This window comes from Canis lupus, chromosome Y (genome assembly GCF_048164855.1).
Source record: "Canis lupus baileyi chromosome Y, mCanLup2.hap1, whole genome shotgun sequence".
Lineage (NCBI taxonomy): Eukaryota > Metazoa > Chordata > Mammalia > Carnivora > Canidae > Canis > Canis lupus.
In genome coordinates, this window is record NC_132877.1 from 15,029,454 (window position 1) to 15,055,712 (window position 26,259).

Genomic DNA, 26,259 nt, shown 5'->3' on the forward strand with positions numbered 1-26,259 from the left:
ATGGATGCTTGTATTGAGATATATTTCCTCCTCAGGACTGCTTTTGCTGTATTCCAAAGATTTTGATTGGTTGTGTCTTCATTCTCATTAGTTTCCATGAATCTTTTTAATTCTTCCTTTTTTCCCTGGTTGATCCTTTCATCTATTAGCAGGATGGTCCTTAACCTCCACGTGTTTGCTTAGAAGACCTATCTAGTATAGAAAGTGCTAGGTTGAAATCACCACGTATAAGTGTATTATTACCTAAGTATGTTTTAGTTTTGGTTATTAATTGATTGATATATTTGTCAGCTCCCCTTTGGTGCATATATATTTTGATTGTCAAGTCTTCTTCTTGAATAGATCCTTTTTTAAATTTTTTTTACATTTTATTTATTTATGATAGTCACAGAGAGAGAGAGAGAGAGAGGCAGAGAGACAGGCAGAGGGAGAAGCAGGCTCCATGTACTGGGAGCCTGACGTGGGATTCGATCCCGGATCTCCAGGATCACGCCCTGGGCCAAAGGCAGGCGCCAAACCACTGCGCCACCCAGGGATCCCTTGAATAGATCCTTTAAGCGTGATATAGTGTCTCTCTTCATCTCTCACTACAGGTGTTGGGAGAAATTTTAGTTTATCTGATATAAGGATGGCTAACCTGGGTTTCTTTTGAGGTTTGAGGACTATTTGAATGGTAAATGGTTCTCCAACCTTTTATTTTCAAGTTGTAGGTGTCCTTATGTCTTAAATGTGTCTCCTGTAAACAGCAAATATGTGGGTCCTGCTTTTTTGGCAGTCTGACACCCTGCGCCTTTTGATGGGGTCATTAAGCCCATTCATGTTCAGAGTTAATATTGAAAGATATGAATTTAGTGTCATCATGATAACTATTCAATCCCTGTTTTTGTTGATTGTTCCATTGGAGTTCTTGAAGAATTTTAAGAGTCCCCCTTCATGACACTTCTTGGGGTGAAAGGTAGAAAGACTACACTTCAGTCTTCAGCCCTGGAGATGAGGGAAGTCATGTTTGACAAATCTGCAGAGTACAATGGTGCCTGGATACTCCAATTCTCCCCTAGCAGACATTGGGGGACATTGAAATGTGGAATGTTTAGGTTTCCTCAGGAAGTCTTAGACACCCTAGCTCTCAAGTCCTCTTCCTATAGGAAGTGGAGGTTTCTCCTTTTCTGTGGTTGCTGGCCCCCAGCAAGGAGAACATTCAATTTGTTCAATGGTCACCCAATCTGCCTTTCCCATAGGAAGCTGGAAGCTGTGTTCCAGTCCCTTGTATGGACTCAACATGGACCCCAGTTTCCTGGTCTGGCTGAGATCGTGGCTGATGGCACCTCAATCTTAACATTCTCCCAGGATCGCTAATTTAATCCATTTCCCTGAACCAATATGTGGGCACTCTACTGGCTCAGGCACATGGGTAATTTCTGCATTCCAGGAATATTGAGACTTCTCTCACCTCTGTTCCTGCACCCTTTCACTAATGAACCCCTTTTAGGCAGAGAAGTCTCTGGAGGAGCAGATTTCTAAAGGTCCAGTTTTTGAACTTCAGGGCTCTTTCACTTTCCTGCAGCTGGCTTATAGATACTCCCACCTCACACCACCCATGATCCTCTGATAAATCCATTCCATTATACTACTCCACACACCACTGTGCAAATATTTTTCACTTTTACATTTGTAGAGTCAGCCATTCTGGCTTAGATTGCAGCTTGAATTCACTGGTATTCAGGATGGCTTGATAGTTATGTAGCTAAATTTAGGGGACGAGCTGACATAAAGACCTCTACTGCACGAACTTCAATCCATCTGAAATTTGTTTTTTAATCAGCCTAATCCAAACTGAATCATAGTTAGTCTATGAAACCAGTCTTTTCCCAAGAAATTCAAGTTTCTTTTCAGTAAAATTCAGCTTTATTTAGGTTTACTGAAGCTAGAGACAACTAGGCTGTTCATCCTTATATGAATGAAAAAAAAAAAACCTCCATTCAATCCATTCAATGAAATATTATTCTGTAATAAAAAGCGATTGAGCTTTAAATATTATTCTGTAATAAAAAGCGATTGAGCTCTTGGGGAGCCTGTTTTTCTTAGATGGTTAAGCTTCTGATTATTAATTTTGCTAGATTTTGCCTCAGATTCTTGATATCAAGCCACATGATAGCCACATGGTCTGTCTGAAACCTGCTTAAGATTCCCCCCAATAAAATATCCTCTCTCCCTCATCATCTGCCATTTCTCCCTACACTTGCACTCTTTCTCTCTAAATAAATATTAGCAATAGAAATACCTGATTTGGGGATCCCTGGGTGGCACAGCTGTTTGGCGCCTGCCTTTGGCCCAGGGCGCGATCCTGGAGATCCGGGATCGAATCCCACATCAGGCTCCCGGTGCATGGAGCCTGCTTCTCTCTCTGACTGTGTCTCTGCCTCTCTCTCTCTCTCTCTGTGACTATCATAAATAAATAAAAATTAAAAAAAAGAAATACCTGATTTATCAAACCACAAAAAAGTCATGGATGAACATTAACTGAATAGTTAAAAGTGAAAAAATTAAGGAAATCCCAAACACTGACATGTTTTATGTCTCTAATTGTCCCAAAAGGAGAGCCATACAGATGACAAATCTCAATGATTAAGAAGATTTCTATGCAAAGTGCAAAAGCATGAATAGTTGAATCCTGGGAATTAAAGACAGTCTCCATAGCCAACATGGAGCCAAACATGAAGCTCAATTTCAGGACCTGGAGATCACCACCTGAGTAAAAATCACGAGCTAGACACTTAAACAACAAATCTGATGAAGTGCTGCTAGAATAATTAATCTTGAATCAACTCAGTGAATGAATTTCCATGGTATCTTCAAATGAATCATTTGTATAGTACATATTTTGTTATCTCCAAGATACAGTTTTCACTGGTCCACATCCCCAAGGAGATAGACTGATTTGACCTGTTAGAAATATTGTCCAATGTACTTGAATAAGACACTGAAAAATACATTGAAATACAATGGACTGTTGTCACCTTGCTGTCAAAACCATACAATATCACAAAAATAAAACCATACAACAATGAGTGATACTTTTATCAAAGTTCAAATATTTGATGCCATCACTCATCATTTACCTTGCAAAGCCACCTGTGTGAGAGTATGTTTTAGAAAGGTCTTGGAGTTGACACAGATTTAACCTACCCAACACATAATGTAACTGCTGACTTTAGTATGAAAACCAAAAGGGAATCTTCAAAAGCCTATAAAAAGCACTACCATTTGATCCAGTAATCCCAATTTTGGGAAATATATCCCAAAGTCTCTGGGATATATCTCTGACATACGGACTTCAGAGAGATATCTATATTCAAAAGCATTGTTCAAAAATAGCACCTGGTCCCAACAAGTTTCAAACCATCCTGAAAACCTACAAATTCGACCTGATATTTAAAGAAAGAACAGCTGGAAGGCTACAGAGAGAACGGTTTTCGCTTCTAACAAGGTAGGAAGGCAGAAAAATAAAATAAAACTTAAAAGAATCAAGTGGGGGAGGGGCAACACAAGAAGCCACGTTAAAGTCTGTGGAGAAACCCTCTAAGACAGGAAAGCCCATCCTGGGAGACGCAGGAATGTTAAAAAATCTATACCAGATTTTTCCCAGATGGAAAAGTGCTCAGCAGAGAACTCCAGCAGAACCGCAGGAGGGGCAGTGTAGCCCTCAGTTTTCCCAAGTTACTAACAGAGGAGTTGCATCTGGGGGAAATCGCACCACATATCAATGGCCAATTTTGGTATAGGGTTGGAGCGGGCATCCGTCAGGGCCTTGGGAGAAGCCGATCATTCAGGTGGAGGCTCAGGATGGATGGGTCTGGTACAGATGCAGTGAAATGCTGGAACACCTGCACCCCAATCTTTATAGCAGCAATGTTCACTATATCCAAACTGTGGAAGGAGCCTCATTGTCCATCGATAGATGAATGGATAAAGAATATGTGAGATATATATAAGGAATATTAATTAGCCATTAGAAAGAATGAATACCCACCATTTACTTTGTGGTAGATGGAACTGGAAGGTATTATGCTGAGCGAATTCTGTCAATGAGAGAAGGATAATTATAATGTGGCTCACTCATACAGGGGATATAAAAAATAATGAAAGGTATCAAGGGGAATAATAGAAAAAGAGTGGGAGGGATCCCTGTGTGGTGCAGTGGTTTGGCGCCTGCCTTTGGCCCAGAGCACGATCCTGGAGACCTGGGATTGAATCCCACATCGGGCTCCTGGTGCATGGAGCCTGCTTCTCCCTCTGCCTGTGTCTCTGCCTCTCTCTCTCTCTCTCTCTCTCTGTGACTATCATAAATAAATTTAAAAATGTTTTTTAAAAAACGAAAAGGAGTGGGAATAATCTGAGAGTGTGACAAGGCATGACAGGCTTCTAAGTCTGGAAAACTAACAAGGGGGAGTGGAAGGAGAGGTAGGTAGATGGTTGGGGAGACTGAGTGACATGCACTGAGGGGGGACCTTGACAGAATGAGCACTGGGTGTTATATGTTGGCAAATTGAACTAAAATAAAAAAATACCAAAAAAAGTATTATTGATACCAAAACCATTGTAGAAAGTTAGGGTCTACCCAGCAGAAAGTAGAGACGTGGAAAGGTGCATTGCATAGTGGTTAAATACCCTTATACTAGAGAGTGACTCCCCATCAGCTGAATGAACACTTCTGTATGATTTGCCACCATTTGCGAACCTGATTTTCTCATAAGTCTGAAAAATACAGCCTGTGTCTTTGTTGTAATGTAATCAACAAAAATGTCCCATGGCGACCATAAAGGCTGATTCATCCTTGAGTTTTATTATCTCAAGGCGTGCTTATGACACAGTAAGAACTTGGATATATAACAAAAGGAAATCTCACTTGAGATGTAATTGGTAAGCCATAGGAGAAAACATGCGGCCAAGAAGCCTTTATCCAGCAAGGCTGCAATTGGGCAGAAGATATGAACAGAGATTTCAGTGAAGAAGACTTACTGTTGGCTCACAAGCACATGACAAAATGCTGCACAACCATTGCCATCAGGTTCACATACATCTAAACCACAATGACATACCAGCTCTCACCCCTTAGAATGGTATCATTCACAAGACAGGAAACAACTAATGCTGGCAAGGATGTGGAGAAAGGGGACCATTTTTGCACTTTTGGTGGGAATACAAGCAGGTGCAACACTCTGGAAAACAGTGGAGTTTCATCAGGAAGATAAAAATAGAGCTAGTCTATGACCCAGAAATTGCACTACTGGATATTTATCCCAAAGATACAGATGTGGTGAAACAACTGGACACCTGCCTCCCAATGTTTATTTTATTTCCTTTTTATTTTCTTTTATTTCTCTTTACCGGCAGCACTAGGATTTATTAAATGGTCTTAGTAAAAGCGCTGGGGTTTGCTCATGGTGCTCTTGATGTACAAAGCCTGGACATTCTGCCAATTCTTCTTGAGCATGGACACCAGGAATTTGACAGTTAAGTGAATATGTTACACGAGCTCATCGTCCACCATCGCTATGTGGCCAACAACCACTGCTAGACATAACACATTCTTCATCTGGAATTTGAGGGTGGACTTCACTTCATCCACTTTGGCCACCATGTTCTCATTGTGGGTCAGAAAGGAAGGGAATTAGCCAGCTTTATTCAGGCCTGGACCCAGGATTCGTGGGATTTGCTTGATCAGAGATTTGAAGACAAAAAGGCATCATACTTGTTGGCCAACTTCTTAGCTAGGTTTTTATTCTTGTTGAATTCATTCAGTGACTCAATGTCCATGTGGGGAATATCCACTGCCTTGGCCTCATCACAGTGTTGCTAGTCCCCCAAAACACACAGGGAGAACTTGGGGCAGGGAGGGACAAAAGCCTGATGGTGTCCGTGAAGCATTTGTCCTTCTGAGGGTCGTAGTTCCTCCATCTCATCTGCAGCTCCAGTCACCAGAAACTTCCAGCGCTGTGCTGGTTCCTGTGCAGGGCCTCCCACACAGCCTTATACAGGGTGTTACGGGAGACTTTGCTGCTCATGGTAGCTCATGCCCAGTAACCGGAAAAGAGAACCCAATGTTTGTTTTATAGCGCAAATGTGTACAACAGCCAAACCATGGAAGGAACCATCATGTCCTTCAACAGATGAAGGAATAAATAAGATGTGGTCCTGTAACACAGAGTGACAACTGATTATTTCTTATGCGTGGAAACAAAGTATACCTGTCATTTGCTTGATATGAAAGGATCTGGAGAGTATTCTGCTGAGTGAAATAAGTAAATCAGAAAAAAGACAATCATTGTGGGGATCCTGGATCAGGATTCAATCTCCAGTCTTGAAATCATGTCCTGTGCTAGGTTATCACTCAACTGCTGAGCCACCCAGTTGTCCCAAGAAAGACAGAATATAAGAACTTCTTTATTCAGTTACATCAGATTAGGGATAGGTGAAAATGACAGACAAAAACGCACGGTACACCTGATATATTTACACAGATTAGATAGACAAAGAAATGGAATATGTAGGGCAGACTGGGTAGCTCAGTTGTTTAGCGCCTCCTTCAGCCCAGGCTGTGATCCTGGAGACCAGGATTGAGTCCCCTGTCGAGCTCCCTGCATGGATCCTGCTTCCCCCTCTGCCTGTGTTTTTGCTTGTCTCTCCCTCTGTGTCTCTCATAAATAAATCAATAAAGTGTTTTTTAAAAAGTAATGGAATATGTAAATAAAGTAGGGAAATAATGTGAAGCCTGAACTATAAAGTCAAATGATCTAAATTTGCTCCAAGAAGAAAATATGGAGAAAAGAAGAGAGAAAGAATTTGAAGACAGAACAGTGGAGCATTTCCTTGTTCAAAATCATGTCTGTTTTCTCAGGATTATAGACATTTTTTGGACGAACATTTTGGAAACCTATATGAGGAAAAGCCGAGTGAAAAAGAAACACAACTGAGGCATTTAAATATATAGTGATCCAGATATATATGGAGTCCTAAGCCATCTTCTGTCTTTAGAAGTTCAATGCCACATAATAGTTGGTCCGCATAAAGGGAAGGATTTCCATTCTCACCTCCACCAGCAACTGGATGTGTGGATTCAGACAAATCACTTGGATTATCTGGACCTTATTTTCCAGATCTATCATTGGGAATAATAACACCACTTTTCACTTGGTATGTCCAAATGTTAGCTTCACAACACCTTCCTTTTAATCTGACTTTGAGTGGTAAAAGCAGTTTTATTATTTTGGGTATTAACACATGACTGACAATTTAAGTTATGAATTTCACAACTGAAAAATAATATGGCTTAGGGTGATGTTTTTCGGTATGGTATCCTGATTATAGTAGAAGAATGATTTTTTTTTGTTATGATAGCAAAAGAAAAAGTGTAAGGAGAGGCGTAGAGGAAAATGGAAAGAGAATATTAAGGAGGCTCCACCCTCAACATGTAGCCCAACTTACCAACGTGTTTTTTACTCATTGTATTTTGTTTCTCCAAGCATAAAGTCATTTGGTCGAGGTTTGTATCCACATAGATCCACTTCCTGCCCACAGCAAGGAGTTCTTACAGGAACAAACAGTCAGTGTAGAAGAAGGTACTGGGGCAAAATGACTGAAAATTTCAAGTATGTGACTGAGTTTGAGCTTTATGGGTGGAAGGTGAAAGTCCAATCACCCATGGCAGAGTTAAAGAAACCGAGGGTCTGAGAGGGTCAGGAGGCTACTGAATGTCAGAGCAGTAAGAATGAAAATGAATTTTCCATCCAAAAAAAAAAACATTACTTGGAATCTGTTGTTCCAATGAAGAGGTGGATATTCCTGTTGGATCTTGGGAATAGGGGACCTCCCTGGGGGAATGGGGGTTTAAGAGCCTCCCAGTGTCCCCTTGGGGGCACAATGGAGACACTACACTTAGAGGGTGGCAGGCACACAGGTCTCAAAGACTAAACCCTCACCCTGGAGCCACTGGGCACAGGAGGCACAAAGAAGGGAGAGACACACTCCATCGGGCAGGGAGGAGAGGAACCTCAAAGACCACATGGGCTGCTAAGTCTCTACATCCCTGTATGGATGGCTGGAGCTGACCTGGTAGCCTGTGGGAGAAAGCCTGATGAGTCTCTATGTGCTGCCTTGTGGAGTGGGTGGAAGAAAGGTCGTGCAGGTTCAACCTGCCCCTGGAACTCTTGTGCCATCCTGAAGCCAATGTACTCCTCCTAAAGGCATGGAAGGATTTTGTCAACCAGAGGTGGTTTGGTTGGGTGGGTGGCATGAGGCTTGCCCCTCTGGAGCTTTGAGTCTTGTAAGGACTTCCAGGGCCTAGAGATGCTGGCATTTTGACCTCTTATCTTCTCCAAATTGAGGAAGGCCTATTGATCTCCTGAAGCCTAAGGACACTGTATGTCCCTGCCTCTCACTTCATTCTTCCAAAAACTTACTTGATGCTGTGGGCAAGGGCCTCCTGGGGCAGGGAGTATGAACTTCCCTTCTCCAATGTATTGTTGGTAAGTGAGAGTCAACTTTCTGAGCCCAGGGTCCCTCCGTTGCTAAATGGGGACAATAGCACTCATTGAAGTTCTTAGGATTTAATGAGAAAACAAGACCCTGGGTAATGGCCTATAAATATTGCTTTCCCCACCCCTCCCAAGTGCCTCCTCAGGCTTAGGAGACCCCTATCTGGTGTAATCAGAAGGCCAGCCCTGCTGGTTTTTTTGGGGCAGAGCAGTGAGAATAGCTATGGTCACATGTGGATCCATCAAGATTCATCCTGTGAGAAATTGGACATATCCCTGGCTTCCCTGAGGCTGAACTTGTGCATCTATAAAAGTAGTAGCTTCACTGCCAAAATGGAGAAAGCAGGGCTTGGTCTATTCATCCAGCGCAACCTGTATGATCCAGCTTTCATTGTCTTCTCAACAATTTCAGGGGCACCAGTGCTATAGAAATGCCCTGATCCAAGAACCGTTGCTCAGAGAGGTGGAGTGACGTGTCTGCAGGCATAAAGCGAGGAATAGTGATGCTATCCTGAGCTTCACTCTCCTCTCTGTGTAGCTCCCTTCCATTGGATAACAGTTCTCACACTGGAGGTACTTCCACTCCCACTAAAATTTCCCTACTTCCTTTCTAGGCCCTTGAGAAAGATGATACCTGGAGGTGAGATTACTGGCCCATCTTCTAAAGCTCAACACAGAGGCTGTGATAGGGTCATGGCTTCATTTGCACCTACTTGAGAAGTGTAATGGAGAAAAACCCTAGAGCCAGCCCAGGTAGGTATGGAATTCTGGGAGATGCTCCAGCTCCCTGGGTCCAGAGCCCAACAGAAATGGATTTGGTGCCTTCAGCAATCTGAGCACCTACTTCCTCCTGGCACAGAGCAATGCACTGGAGTCATGTAGCAGGGGGAGAAAGCATGTCAATTATCATAACCCGTTATTATGGTGGACTTGCTACAAGGGCTTCCTATATAGACTCTCCTTTATGTCACCCATATACCACATCTTTTTTTAATTTATTTTTATTTATTTTTTATTATTTTCCTTAAAATAATCAATTTATTTTTTATTGATGTTCAACTTGCCAACATACAGAATAACACCCAGTGCTCATCCCATCAAGTGCCACCCTCAGTGCCCATCACCTATTCACTCCCAAACCCTCCCTCCTCCCCTTCCAACACCCCTAGTTTGGTTCCCAGAGTTAAGAAGCTTTATGTTCTGTCTCCATTTTTGATATTTCCTACCCATTTCTTCTCCCTTCCCTTCTATGCCCTTTCACCATTATTTACATTCCCCAAATGAATGAGAACATATGTTTGTCCTTCTCCGATTGACTTATTTCACTCAGCATAATACCCTCCAGTTTAATCCACATCGAAGCGAATGGTGGACATTTGTCATTTCTAATGGCTGAGTAATATTCCAATGTATACATAAACCACATCTTCTTTATCCATTCATCTTTCGATGGACACCAAGGCTCCTTCCACAGTTTGGCTATTGTGGACATTGCTGCCAGAAACATTGGGGTGCAGGTGTCCCGGAGTTTCATTGTATCTGTATCTTTGGGTAAATCCCCAACAGTGCAATTCCTGGGTCATAGGGCAGGTCTATTTTTAACTCTTTGAGGAATCTCCACACAGTTTTCCAGAGTGGCTGCACCATTTCACATTCCCACCAACAGTGTAAGAGGGTGCGCTTTTCTCCACATCCTCTCCAACATTTGTAGTTTCCTGCTTTGTTAATTTTCCCCATTCTCACTGCTGTGAGGTGGTACTCATTGTGGTTTTGATTTGTATTTCCATGATGGCAAGTGATGTGGAGCATTTTCTCATGTGCACGTTGGCCATGTCTATGTCTTCCTCTGTGAGATTTCTGTTCATAACTTTGCCCATTTCATAATTGGATTCTTTGTTTCTTAGCTTTTAGTTTAATACCTTTTTTTTTAGATCTTTGATTCTAGTCCTTTATCAGATATGGCATTTGAAAAGATCTTCTCCCTTTCTGTATGATGTCTTTTAGTTTGTTGACTCTTACTTTTGGTGTGCAAAGGCTTGTTATCTTGATGAAGTCCATATAGTTCATTTTTGCTTTTGTTTCTCTTGCCTTAACTGATGTATCTTGCAAGAAGTTATTGTGCCGAAGCTCAAAAAGGGTGTTGCCTGAGTTCTCATCTAGAATTTGATGGAATAGTGTCTCACATTTAGTTCTCATCCATTTTGAGTTTATATTTGTTTATGCTATAAGAGAAGGGTCCAGTTTCATTCCTCTGCATGTGGATGTCCAATTTCCCAGCAACATTTATTGAAGAGACTGTCTTTTGTCCAGTGGATAGTCTTTCCTCCTTTGTCAAATATTAGTTGACCATAAAGTTGAGGATCCACTTCTGGATTCTCTATTCTGTTCCATTGATCTATGTGTCTGTTTTTGTGTCAGTACATACTGTCCTGATGACCACAGTTTTGTAGTACACCCTGAAATCTGACATTGTGACTCCCCCAGCTATCATTTTCTTTTTTAATATTCCACTGGGTATTCGAGGGTTTTCTGTTTCCACAAAACACTTAAGATAATTTATTCTGACTCTCTGATGCATGTCCATGATATTTTGATAAGGATTGCATTAAATGTGTAAATTGCCCTGGGCAGCATTAACATTTTCACAATACTAATTCTTCCAACTCCTGAGTATGAAATATTTTTCCATCTCTTTGTATGTTCCTCAATTTCTTTCCGAAGTGTTCTGTAGTTTTTAGGGTAGAGATCCTTTACCTCTTTGGTTAGGATTATTCCTAGGTATCTTATGCTCTGTCCCTTTTGGTGCCCTCGGGAACCCCAATTAAATGTAGATTTCTCCTTCTGTGCCTGTTATTTATTTCCCTTAACCTATCCTCATGATGTTTTAATTGTTTTTCTCTTTTTTCCTCAGTTTCCCTCCTTCCCATCAATTTGTCTTCTATGTCACTCACTCATTCTTCCACCTCGTTAACCCTTGTTGTTAGGACTTCTAGTTTGGATTGCATCTCATTTAATCAATTTTTAATTTCTGCCTGATTAGATCTAAATTCTGCAGTCATGAAGTCTCTTGAGTCCTTTATGCTTTTTTTATGATAGTCACACACACACACACACACACACACAGAGACAGAGGCAGAGATGCAGGCAGAGGGAGAAGGAGGCTCCATGTACTGGTAGCCCAACGTAAGACTCGATTCCGGGTCTCCAGGATTGCGCCCTGGGCAAAAGGCAGGCGCCAAACCACTGCATCACCCAGGGATCCCCCTCCTTTATGCTTTTTTCTAGAGCCACCAATAGCTTTATAATAGTGCTTCTGAACAGGCTTTCTGACATTGAATTGTAATCCAAATTTTGTAACTTTGTGGGAGAGAGACTATTTCTGATTCTTCCTTTTGAAGTGAGTTTTTCATTTTGCTCTGTGCATAGTGACCAAAAACAGATTTTTCTGGAGAAAGGGGAAAAAGAGAGAAGGGAAAAAAAAGAGAAAAAAAGGTTAGGGTAGCATCAGAAATCAAAAAACAAGGGGGAGTATCTTCTGATCCTATATACTGTAAATCCCTTGGATTCTCCTGGAACTTTCCAGTGCTATTTGGTCAATGACTTGCTTTTCCCATGTCCATCAAGCTGGTCTTTTGGGAGAGCTGTCTGCTGTGCTGATCTTAGATGTGAGCACCTGGGTGAGCTGCTCAGGCCCCTGCCTGGGGAATGGCTCAAGAGAGATGTTTATCCTGTTTATCCTGTGAGGCCAATGTGAGGCTCAGTGGCTGTTTTTTATCCTATGAGGCCCCAGGAGGAACAACGGTCATGGAGACCAGCTCTGCAGACCTGGAGTCAGCTACCACAGTAACTATCACAGCTCTCAGGCTGCAGGGGCCTAGATGCTCTGGGGCAGGGACAACTGATCTGCACACCTCAGGGGCCCCCCAGTGGCAGGAGCATTCTGGCTGTCCTGGGCTCTCCTGGGCTCAAGGAAAACCTTGAGTTGCTTTGCTATGTTCCCCCAATGAAGTTCCAGTTCTGTTTGGTCAAGAAATGTGCTGGTCACCTGTTCTTCCAGGTGATCCTCCCAGGAAGGGCCTTCACAGATTTTCATGGGTCTGTGCCGACCTTGTCAGGGGGCCAGGCTCACTGTAAGCTCTTTGCTCTGTGAACGATTTGTTCCCTGAAACTTTTCATACTCATTTTCTGGGTGAGAGGAAAATAGACCACACCTTAATCTCCAGCCTTGGAGATGAGTGAAGTGATAATTGACAAATCTGCAGACTCCAGTGCAGACTCTACAATTCTCCCCTAGCAGACATGGAGGGACACTGAAATATGCAATGTTTATGTTTCCCCAGGGAGAGTCTTTGCCGCTCTTGCTCTTACCCCCTCTTCCTGGAGGAAAGGGAAGTTTGTCCCTTTCTGTGGTGGCTGGTCCCCCACAAAGAGAACATTCAACCTGTCCAATAGTCACATAATCTACCTCCCAGAGGAACGGGGAGGATGTGTTCCAATCTCTTGTATGGACCCACCATGGTCTCCTGGCCAAGCCTACGACAGTGGGTGATGGCACCTCAAGTTGAATATTCTCTCATACGTGCTGATCTAAACCCACTTCCCTGAACCAATACATGGGAACTCTGCTGGCTCAGGTGCTTGGGTACTTTCTGGCTTCCAGGAATATTGAGATCCCACTCACTTACCTGTGGTTCTGGGCCCTTTCACCTATGGGATGGTAGGGAAGTCTCTTGAGGAGCACATTTCTAAAGGTCCAGATTTTGAACATTGGGGCTCTTTTACTTTCAAGCAACTAGCTTACAGATGCTACCTCCATGCTGCCCATTATCCTATGATAAATCCCTTCGTTTTGTTTTTTATATCCACCAGGCAAAAATTTTTCACTTTTCTATTTGTAGAGTCAGTCAATCTTGCTTAGATTGCAGCTTGAATTCACTGGTGTTCAGGATGGCTTTGTAGTTATGTAGCTAAATTTAGGGGCCTAGCTGACATAAGGACCTCTACTCAACCATCTTCTATCCATCTGATAAAAAATTTTAAGGGCTTCATCTAAACGGATTCAGATGGTTAGTTTAAGAAATATGTCCTTTCCCAAGAAATTCAAGTTTCTTTTGCAAATAAATTCATCTTTATTTAGTATCATTGAACTAGAGACCATGAAGCTGTCCCTTTTTTTTTTGAAGCTGTCCCTTTTTAAGTGAATGAAAAAGATTCTTCAGATCAATCCATATAAGGAATTGTTATTCTGTAAGAAAAAGGGATTGAGCATTGGGAGGCCTCTATGTCTCAGTTGGTTAAGCTTGTGACTCTGGACTTTTGTCACAGATCATGACCTCAGGTTCTTGAGATAAAGCCACATGATATCCACTTGCTATGCCTGGAGCCTGCTTAAGATTATCTCTCCCTGGGATCCCTGGGTGGTTCAGCGGTTTGGCGCCTGCCTTTGGCCCAGGGCATGATCCTGGAGACCCTGGATTGAATCCCACATCGGGCTCCCGGTGCATGGAGCCTGCTTCTCCCTCTGCCTATGTCTGCCTCTCTCTCTCACTGTGTGCCTATCATAAAAAAAAAGATTCTCTCTCCCTCTTGAAAAAAAACATAAGAGACACCTTTCTCTGGCAAATGAACTAAGGGAACTGTAAATGGAGTTGGGTGATGGATTGGGATGATTAGGTGATAGGCACTAGAGGGGCATGTGATGGGATAGCTCTAGGTATGATGCTATATGTTGGTAAATTGAACTCCAACAATAACAACAAATAAATAAATGCTGGTTTATGAGATACTCAACTTGGATAATAAAGAACCAAAATAGCAATTTTCCTGAAGAAAAAAGAGATGCCTGTTTGAGTAGCTTTTTATTATGTCCAATTCTGAATTTTTTTAAAGTTAAAGTTTGAACTTCTTGGAGTTCCATTGTTCTTTTTACATAGACCTTATAAGGTCCCTTTTAGCGATGTGTCAGGGAATTTTTCACATTTCTCTCTTACTTCAGAAACATCTCCAGTTGAAGATCAGGACAAGGCTGCGAGGAACATTTGAGGAACATTTGAGGAACATTTGCCTTACCTTAGTGGTGAAAAACTTCAATAATATCCTAGCTGTTCTTTAAGATGTTTCCATCTCTGCATGTAATATAGTAGTGTCTTCCAGTCTGGGTGCTGAAATTCCTAGATTTATGGATATTCCAGCTCCTAATTTACAGTGAAAGAAAGAGTATTACTGAAGGGAATGGACTGGGAAACCATCTTTGCTTCTGTGTACTTGCACCAAGGGAACTCACAGGATTCTGAAAGTTTTTCCTATTTAAATGGACAGCTGAAAATATTTTCCTCTCTTTAAATAGGTTATATCTTAATGAACTGTGTTCCATGGATCCCTGGGTGGCGCAGCGGTTTAGCGCCTGCCTTTGGCTCAGGGCGCAATCCTGGAGACCCAGAATCGAATCCCACATCAGACTCCTGGTGCATGGAGCCTGCTTCTCCCTCTGCCTGTGTCTCTGCTTCTCTCTCTCTCTCTCTCTCACTGTGTGCCTATCATAAATAAATAAAATTTAAAAAAATGAACTGTGTTCCAGCAAAATTGTAATTTCTTTGAACTCTATATTACTTCCTGTGAAGACTGATCGAAAATACATGGATACATTTCACATTCTACAGCTTTATTGTTTTGAATATGTCATATACTTTGAGTCATCAACCATATTGATTTCTCAGACTCACCTCCTTCATTTTGATGAATACACATAGCATTCATTGAGGTCTTTTGGATGACTTGAAAGCTGAATTAATTTTATTTCATTCTTGTTTTATTATTTTATTATTTTCTTCTTGAAAGAGGGAAAGAGTGTGTCTAGATAGGGGTATAGATAGATGAGGAAGAAAGGAATCTCTTAGCAGGATCCTTGCTCAGGATGGAACCTGAGGATGGCTTGATCTCAGGAGACTGAGATCATGACCCAAGAGAAAATCAAGGGTCTGGCCACTCCCCTGTTCTCTGTATATGTCATTGACTATTAATTTACCATAGAAAAGAAGATTTTGTAGGTAACTTTCCAGGTCAGTCCAAACAGCTTTGTTATTCAAAATGGATCATCTGAACATCCAAACCAAGAGTGTGTGTATAAGCTGATAATGGACAGGTAACACCAGGTCATACCTGCATCTAAAGAATTCTATTAGCATAGAAATATGCCTTGGCTTTTTTGGGGGGTTAGAAAAAAATTCAAGTGCATGTTTTCATTAAGCTCAGTTTAATATTTCAACCATATACTGTTTCCTCACACCTGGCTATGGGAGGGTTAAATTTTTAGAATCAAGTGGCAGTTTCCTGCTTCTGGTGAATTGTGGAAAATGAGGTATCTGGAGAAGGGGAGGAGTGGGAAGGAAGTGCATGAGGAAGCGACACAGGACAACAATAAGTGGAGACAAACAACTAGAGGAAGGCGAGTAGGATCATTTACTAAAGAGGTGCTTCTACCTTATTCTTGCCTAGCATTGTCAAATTTTTCTTTAGCTTGGCCAAACAAATGGTTAATGAAACTAATTTGATACTGAATTCCTTTGTGAGGCCTCAGTGTATCAACCAATGGTGCTGCCCATTCATTTTCCTTCTTTTCTAAGAGATTTCCCTAGGGAATGAATTTGTTCAGTTCCATTGATCCAGAGGTGGCCTTGAAGACCCAAAACATTGGTGAAGTGGTGTGGATCAAGAATTAAAATCGTGAGAAGCAGACATAGGAGAAACAAACACGATTTCAGGGAGAGGAGAGGGTTCAGGTTTAGATGATCCCAAGACAGCTGGTGACAATATGGAAATATCACATTTGTGTACCTCATGCCATGAGACCCCCAAAATTACAAATAGTCACCACAGAACAACAGCCAATGATGTGTCCATCCCAGCAGGCACAACCTCAGAGTGAATACCCTCAGGACACAAAACTGACATAGTCAGAGAAACTCAACTGATGGGATTGCTGAGCCTCAGCAAAGTTCTTCTTCAGGGTGAACCCCAGTCCTATGAGATCTTCACACTCACTTCTCTGTGATGCTGACACAGTGAAGACTCATAGGGCAATATTCATGCTTCTATGGTCAGATACTTCTTTTTATGACACACACCAGTTTTACACTGCACAACACAGCACAAAATGGTAACCAAAAGACAGAATAAGGGGACCTAAAAATAGTCTGATTCCATAGTAGTCCCAAGATGTGGGAACAAAAACAAGATCCAGGTGCCATACTGAGTACAAACTGCTTAGGAACTGCCTCAAAGAACTCATTTCAGATTGAGGGCTCCCTCTTCATGGGAGGGCTCCTCCCATGGACTTGATAGCTGCAAAGAGTAAGGCACAGGGGGCCTCTGTGAACACTACTCTTGCTCAAAGCAACAGGAGGATCTGAAGATGTTCTGTGGACCCCTTGTGATTGTGTGTACAATGAACAATGGCCAACTAAATGAAAGTAATTAAAGAATATTGACTCAGATCATGTTAGAGCAAGGGAGTCAGCCACTATTATTTGTGTTGAGCAGAGCCCCAGCATCAGACTGCAGGGTGCAAACTCACTCTAGTGTTTAAATGGAAGGCTTCAGTTATGCCTTGATGAGAAGTTATTGTATGGGGAGTCTATAGAGAGCTGTCCAGAAGTGAGGCACCCTATGTGATTGTGAATGAATCGGTGGTCCTAGATAGGAAATTGAGACAAGTCTTAGGAGCTCTGTTTTCTATAGGTTTTGGTGGGTCAATGGTTATGGTTAGAATCCTGAGCCTGTGCTAGAGTGGTATAAGGTTATTCGGTAGAATATTGAACCAGTTCGACCAAAGATTTTGGTGTAAAAAAAGCACCAGTGTACAGCTGCCAAACATCTTACACTCTATCTGATATAGACTAGGCCTTCTCCCTTGAATAACTACAAGATAATGGGCTGGTTCCCTGATTGGCTGTGGGTCAGAAATCTCTCTGAATGAACTATCTGGCTATGATAGTTCAAGTATAGATAGCTCTATACTTTAAATTTTCCAAGTACATTGGGGACCACCTACTCGGAGAAGGCTAGGGAAGTTATGGGCATGGCAGAAGATATTATACATTGAAAGATCCCAACTTGTCAAGTGCTGGATGACAGCAACTGCTGCAAGATGAGGATCCTCCATAGGAGCATTTCATTAAGAGAGAGGATGGTGGTGCCTGGTGACTTCGTAGGTTCAGTATCTTATTGAAGGGTTGGCTCTTGTACTGAATTCAGGGTGCTGGTTTGAGCTCGATAGCAGGATTTGCAGGCATATTCATGGGATTCTCTCTCACTTTCTGCCTCTCCTACCCAAAGACTCTCTCTCTTCTCTTTCTCTCCCTCTCTCTCTCTCTCTCTCTCTCTCTCTCTCTCTCTACCTCACAATGAAGTAAATAACTATTTATAAAACAAAAGAGAGTAAAATGAATGACAGGAAATAAATTACTATGTTGATTTAAGAATCTGAGTCTCCACAGTCACCAAAATAATATTCCTTGTGCAGCAGCATACAAATGGGAATGGATGGTCTGAGGAAAGAATAGGAGACAGTTAAGGACACAGGAGGATGAGTCACAGATCCTAGGATCTATGTCCTCAACCCAGGAACTCAATTTTGCCTTCTGTTCTAGTCTTCTCAACTACACACTCCTAGAAACAACATCTTTTCAAATCTATGACGGGAATGGCCTTGAGTCTCTGCGCTTTCCCCGGTCTCAGATTCCATATCCAGAACAAGGAAACAAGGTCTGACATCTGATTCTTCAAAGAAGCCACCAAATTTTCTATGACTTTCTTGTCCCACGTTTTGCTCCCTCTTTCTGCTCACTCCTGCTTCACTCCCTCTTCTTTCTCTTAACGATTAATTGCTCATTTCACTTCTCGATCACCTACAACACCCATTATAGTCTATGGCATGGGAATGCTCGGATTGATCATTTTTTTATGTGACCCTCCTTAGTCAGTAGATAAAAGATCCAATCCGGGAAATCTGGATTATTTGCAATGGTCTGCAGGCCTATGGGCAGCGGTTGTGTGGCATGTGCAATGGGCCATGAGGGTGGCATCCCACTGGGCTATATTGACTGCTTTGTGCTTGGGGTGCTCTTAGGTACTTGAAACAAACATTTATATATTTTTAAAAGCTTATTTATTTAGTTTTATGTAAATTCAATTTGCCAATATATTGTAACACTCAGTGCTCTTCCCATCAAATGCCCTCCTCCTGGCATTTAGGAAATAGAGAAAGGAATTATGAGGAAAAGGAGTGGAATTAAGTGGGAAAAATTAGAGAGTGACACAAACTATGAGAGACTCCTATATCTGGAACACACTGAATCTTCAGAACAGTCCATACATATTGTAGTCTGCAGAGGAGATGAATGTGATGGTAGAGATAAAGTATCTTCTCAATATCCTTTAGTCTAAATATGGGATTTGGGTTTTTCTAAAGCAGATGAGGCTGCATCAATACCAGATCAAGCCAGAATTTGCCCTGCTTCTGGAAGACCGGGCCATGGGTTCCAGGCAGGCATGAAGGAAATTCTGAGGCTGGTCCAAGATCCTGGTAAGGGGAGCAGGCCCAGTACTGTGTGGTTATAATAGTGAAATCAGACAGGAACAGAAACCCTGTTTGCCCTGCCTAGAGCTTGTCCTGGGCTTGGTCAGATCACGAGACTTACTCTGCAGGGCCTTGATCACATGTATGTGCCACCAGACCAGCAGCTTTCAAACATTCCTCTTCCTCTAGATTCCGTCCACCCAGTGATGGCCTAAGGTAGCTGAAGTTGAACCTCTCTCACAGGCAGGGAAGTACAGATTTTATTTTATTTTTATTTTTTTTCAGATTTTATTTTTGTCTCAGGACTGAGGATTGTGCAAGGAGGGATGGAGGGAACTGTGCTACTGACCATCCCTCCCACCTCAATTCTGCTGCAACCAGAGGCATGTGCTGCGAGGGACATCTTCTATGCTGCCCATCTCTAGAGCACACTTACACCCCCAGCCAAAACTGAGGGTAGCCAAGCATTGCTGTGGTGTGACATATTGGTGCAATGAGAGTGGGTCCCAGGCTCTACCAGCACTTGGCAGCAACAGAATCATCCTTTGTGCAACATCAGATCTCCACAGCAGTGTGTATCTCAAGAGATTGGCTCTATCGAAGACCAAAGGCAATAACCTCAAAAAAAACCTCTCCTGCTCTATTCCTAAGAAATTCTAACCAAACATAAGGTAGGACTTTAATGCTTCCCAGTGACAATGGGAATAGGAGCTGGTCCTCAGAAATGATAAATAATAATAAGAATATGGCCAACTGCTTAAACCCCAACATCTAATAGAACATAGCACAGTGAGATCACATTTGATATGGGCGGGATAAATGCATCTGCATGTACCCTTGGTTGCTTTACTGTTTTCATCCTGAACTCTTCACTTTTCTTCTTCTAGGTCATTTTTTCTCTAACCTGGTTTTTCTGCACCTTCTCTTGAATGTGTATAGGGGACTTCTTCATTCTTGAAATGAATAGAAGAATGAGGCAATTCAGAAACCACCAGAGAAGCATAACCCTCATTTGGAGAGATCTGAGCAGAGCCTGACTTTAGGGGACACCCCATGTGGAGAGGTGGTTACATGTGCCCTTCTGACTCCCAAACCTCCACCCTGCCTACCAGTCATGGCAGAGCAGCGACATTCAGTGATCCAAACCCGGAGGTCAGGGAGGTCAGGAGTCAGGGTGATGCCAGTAGATGAGGTGAGGTGAGCAGGGTCAGATACAATATAGAAAATGGAGACACAGACGCACCAGCAGCAGTTTGGGACCATGTTCTCAAGAATGATAATCATTCATGAAAGACGCAGAGAGAGAGGGAGGCAGAGATACAGGCAGAGGGAGAATCAGGTGCAAGGAGCCCGATGTGGGACTCTATCCCAAGTCCTACGATCAACCCCTGAGAGGAAAGCACTCAACCACTGAGCCACTCAGGCATTCCCAGAATGATAATTATCTAACTGTAAGACAAGGTAAAGTCACAGAGGGAATTTCTTGTTAATCAAGAAATAGAAGATAGAGGTGCTAGAAGCCAGATGTATGTGTCATGCATATAGCTGATGTCCATGTCCTACTCAGAATTTGTAAGACAGGCTTTTGTGTACATTGGAGCAATGACAGAGACAGGAAGGCCTTGGCAGAGAGAGAATGGAGTCACAGGTGATGAGAGAAATTGTGTCACTGTTCCTGGGGTTGTGTCCCTGAACCTGGAGCACCACTCTGCCCTCAGCACGCATTCCTCCAGGGACCTGGATCCCTTCTCTGGGGATGAGGAGGAGAAGATCCATATCTCTGGACCCTTTCACTCTAAAATTTAATAACTGAAGTCAGCAAGAAGCTGCTGAGTATCCCTGTCCCTCTGAGAGGAAGTCACTCTCCTTGTGCCATTGTTTTGGGCACATTGATGGCCTCCCTCTCCCCCACCCCCCACCCTGGGCAACTGATTCCTCTATCTTGATTCCTGCCTGTTTCTCTTCTATGAGTTTGCCAACACCTTTGTGTTTCCAATATCAGAAGAGCAGAGAGGAGTGGTCATGGGTATGTTGTTGACACACCCCCTTACCAAACAATTGATCAATGAATGAATCCTGCAAAATCTAGGGTACCTTTATGGTTTGCAGGGTTCCTTGGAGAAGGAAAACAACTCTGCACAACTTATCACTAGCCTGTGCCCTCTCTGAACTCAGAATATTTGGAGACAAAGGATTTTCCCAAACCCCTTCCACCTTATGGCACCTTTGGCCACTTAGAGAGGTGAACACGACGTTAGAAGTAATCTATTTTGCTCAAAGTCCCCCAGTCTATAAGTGAAGTGAATGAAATGCACAGCCTTTTCTCCTATCCCTTGTCGAAGTCTACCAAACTTTAACTCTAGCCTTAGTAGGATTGGAGAAACTCCTAGCAGACCATAGGGAAGGTTTAAGAGTGGGATAATGTCCCTGATGTTGGAAACAGACCTATTACTCACTAGTTAGATTAGCAGAATCACATGGGAGCAGAGAATCTGGCTCTGGGCTGAAGAGCCTCTGGGCCTCAGTGTGGTTGATCCTAGGAAACATGCTCTGTGGGAAGATGAGGGGGAGAGCTGTGGCTACATAAACAGGGTCAGTCAGGCCTTTAAAATTCCCAGCCCAGGGAGCATCCCAAGAGCCTACACTTGGGTCTGCCCAGAAAACAAGTTGTAAAACTACTGCATCCTTAACAGGCTACAGTGTACTGCAAATGTAACTCTTCTATCCACTGGAAACAAATGAAAAACTCATTTGACACCCTTTAGCGGGACATTGGTTTATTATGTCAGTCTCAACAGAATCCACCCTCCCTCAGACATGCACCTCTATCATTGCATAGACCCCCATGGCTGGCCTTGAGTGAGAATGCTGTCTTCTTGACCTTAGAACCTTGAAATTGGTACCCTCTATCCTCAGGTGGCCTGTTTCCTCTCTTCAGCATCTTTTGATCTCCTGTGTCTGTTTCATCTTAAAGTTCAGCCCATGACTGAACTCCTTGGTCTCCCATGGAATCCATGGGGAAGCTATCTCTGGATCCCAAGAACCCTTGCTCTTGGTATCACTCATTTTAGCAATCACATGCAGCCTAGGTCCCCATAAAGCACCCCAGGGCATGGCATGTAGCTGCACCTGGGGTTGCATCTGCCACAGTCCTCTGGCTAAGGGAGAGGATTCTTTCTCAGGAAAATTTAGTCACAAGGGTTTGGGAACAAGAGGAGGGGTAGGAGGGGAGACTCAGTGGAGAAATATCCCTTTCAATACGAAGGAAATGAGGTAGAAAGGATTCTGGGATCAATGTGCAGTCTGCAGAGAGTCTCACATGTGGAGGATCAGGAACAAGAATTAAAAGTGTTACTGAAAAAATAAATAAATAAAAGTGTTACTGATACTGGAATTCCACTGAGTTTTAAAGAGAGATCAGCTGGAATGCTACAGAGAGATATTTTGCTTCTAACAAGGTATGGAGGCAGAAAAAAGCAATCAAGTGGGGGAGGGGCACTGTGAGGAGCAGTGTGAAAGCCTGGTGGGAAATCCTCAGGGACATGAAGCATAGCCCCAGAGAAGCGAGAATTTTATAAATCCACCCTGGATTCTTCCCAGACAAAATGGCACTGAGCAGTGAACTCAGGCAGTATGGCAGGAGAAGCAATGGAGCCTCAAGGGCCCCAGAGTTCACTAATAGAGGAGGTGTGCCCAGAGGAGAGTGCAATGCACACAGCAGGCTGATCTCGGTATCGGGCTGGAGCATGCACCCAGTGGGGCCTCGGGGAGAACCTGGTCATTCAGGCATGGGGTCAGGACAGATGGGCCTCCGCCCTGCTGCTTCCCTGAGCTGCAGCCCCAAGAGCATGACTCGAGTAGCTCAGGCCCTGGATCCCAGGGCACCAGGGGACACAGCCCAGGATAATTTACTTTCCCTGGAATAGGCTGAGGCGAGGGGAAACAGGAAAGCGAGGACACTCCTGCTGCCAGGGGCACCCAGGCTGTGCAGATCAGAGCCCATTGACCCCCAGAGCATCCAGGCCAAGGCAGACTGGGAGACTGTGGTAGTTACTGCTGGGAGCTGACTCCAGACCTGGAGAGCTGGCCGCTACCAGTATTGTTGTCCCTCCTGGTCTCACCCTGTGCCTGGAAGATGCGGGACCACCAGGGGACAGAGGCCTCAAAGGAAAAACAGCTCCCACTGAGCCTTGCACCTGGTGGCGGTGGGCTATCTTCCCCAAGTACACACACCTGCGAATCAGCACAGCAGCCCTTCCTCCAGAAGACCAGGTGGAAGCACAGGGGAAGAACAAGTTATGTAACAAGAAGTGCTGGAAAGCTCCAGGGCAAGTCGAGGGATTTACAGTATAAAGAACTAGATGATACCTTTTTCTACCCTTTTTTGCCATGCAGTTCTTTTTTATATCATACTAAAACTTTCCATTTTGTTCTCTTTTTGCACTTTAACTACAATATTTTACCACCTCTTCATTTTTGTTTCTTCCTTTTTGACTCTCATATTTCTTTTTTACTTTTTTAAAAAAGATTTTATTTATTTATTCATGAGAGACACACAGAGAAAGAGACTGAGACACAAGTAGAGGGAGACTCTCATATTTCTACAATCACATGTCCTAGATATTTATCCACTTCTAGATTCCCTTCAACATACTCAGTTTAATTTTGGAAGTTATGTGGCATTTTGTTTGGGGGGGGAGGAGGAGTTAAAATTTTTGTTTCCTCTGCTTCATTTTGTCATACAATAGTTGAAGTTAAAACTTTCTTTCTTTTTCAGCCCATATGTATTTTTATCATTTATTTATTTTTAATGTATTTTTATTGGAGTTCGATAACATATAGCATAACACCCAGTGCTCATCCCGTCAAGTGCTCCCTTTCTAAAACATGACCAGCATGCACCCACACCAAGTGGTATACCGTGCTGGTTCATTCTGTAAGATTATATTCTCTCTTCATTTTCATTCTGCACCCCCTCACTTATCTTGTTTATGTTTTGGTGGTCAATGTTGGGGTTTTCTTCAAGTATTGCTGGATTATATAAATTTGGGACTGAGCATCTTCTAACATACTGAACTTAATGCACTCAGAACCTAAAGGATCGCCATCTAGGACAACTTAGATTCTCCCTCCACTACAAATTCTTCACCACCTCCATTCCCTGTCATCCCCTTTTTCTTTTCTTCTCCTTTTTTTCTTTATTTCTCTTTATTTTCTCTTCCTTTCCCTTGTTACTTTCTTTTCATCTTCTTTGGGATCCTTGGCCTTGTATTATTTTACTACTTTGTTTTAAAATTAGTTTTTCGCTTTACTGGTATTTTTGTTTTATTTTGTTCTAATCACTGTTTTTACTTTCTGGTCTCAGACCATGTCAGAGTCACCTAGAGGTGAAATTTACTTAAGTCGGTTGATATTCTTGACTCACCATACTCAAACAACCACTCTACACTGAGGAAATGACTAGAAAGTACAACACACCAAAAAGGAAGGAGTTAGAAATTTTATCTCTAGCATAGAATTACAGAATTTGGATTACAATTAGATGTCAGAAAGCCAAATTAGAAGCATAATTATAAAGTTACTTGTGGCTAGGGGAAAAAAAGCATAAAGCATTCAAGAAACCATGACAGCAGAACTTAGATCTATTCAGGCCAAAATTAAAAATCAATTAAAGGAAATGCAATGCTATCAATGAGGATTAAAACATAGAGGAACGAAGAGTGACATAGGACACAAGTTGATGGCAAGGAAGGAAGAAGAGGCAAAAATGGGGAAAGAATTATAGGCCATGTGGTATGGTTAAGGGAAATAAATAAACTTGGAAGGAAAAATCTACGTTTATGTTATTTATTAATTGATTTTATTATAAATTTATTTTTTATTGATATTCAATTTGCCAACATATACAATAACACCCACTGCTCCTCTCATCAAATAACCTCCTTAGTGTCCATCCATGAATAACCCTGACCCCCCAACCACTTCCCATTCTACCATCCTTAGTTTATTCCCAGAGTTAGGAGTCTCTCATGTTCTGTCTCCCTTTCTGATATTTCCCATTCATTTTTTCTCCTTTCCCCTTCATTCCCTTTCACTATTTTTATATTCCCCAAATGGAGACCATATAACGTTTTTCCTTCTCCAACTGACTTATTTCATTAAGCATAATACCCTCCAGTTCCAACCACGATGAAGCAAATGGTGGGTATTTTTCATTTCTAATGACTAAATAATATTCCATTGTATACAGAAACCATATATTCTTTATCCATTCATCTTTTGATGGACACCAAGTCTCCTTCCACAGTTTGGCTATTGTGGACATTGCTGCTATAAACATTGGGGTGCAAGTGTCCCGGCGTTTCATTGCATCTGTATCGTTGGGGTATATCCCCAACAGTGCAATTGCTGGGTCATAGGGAAGATCTATATTTAACTCTTTGAGGAACCTCCACACAGTTTTCCAGAGTGGCTGCAGCAGTTCACATTCCCACCAACAGTGCAGGAGGGTTCCCCTTTCTCCACATCCTCTCCAAATTTTGTTGTTTCCTGTTTGTTCATTTTCCCCCATTCTCACTGGTGTGAGGTGGTATCTCACTGTGGTTTTGATTTTATATTTCCCTGAGGGCCAGTGATGCAGAGCATTTTCTCATGTGCTTGTTGGCCACTTCTATGTCTTCATCTGTGAGATTTCTGTTCATGTCTTTTGCCCATTTCATGACTGGATTGTTTCATTGCTGTTGAGATTAATAAGTTCTTTATAGAACTTGGAAACTAGCCCTCTATCTGACACATCATTTGAAAATATTTTCTCCCATTCTGTAGGTTGTCTTTTAGTTTTGTTGACTGTATCTTTTGCTGTGCAAAAGCTTCTTGTCTTGATGAAGTCCCAATAGTTCATTTTTGCTTTTGTTTCTCTTGCCTTCATGGATGAAATTTGCAAGAAGTTGCTGTGGCCAAGTTCAAAAAGAATGTTGCCTGTGTTCTCCTCTAGGATTTTGATGGGATCTTGTCTCACATTTAGATCTTTCATCCATTTTGAGTTTATTTTGTGTGTGGTGCAAGCAAGTGGTCTTGTTTCATTCTTCTGCATGTGGATGTTCAATTTTCCCAGTAACATTGATTGAAGAGACTTTTTTCCAGTGGATA

The 26,259-nt window shown here is 42.4% G+C and overlaps 1 pseudogene; it reads right to left on the reverse strand.

Moving 5' to 3' along the window:
* Positions 1-5,416: 5,416 nt before the first annotated feature.
* On the reverse strand, positions 5,417-6,065 carry LOC140629024 (large ribosomal subunit protein uL1 pseudogene; annotated as a pseudogene).
* Positions 6,066-26,259: the final 20,194 nt, after the last annotated feature.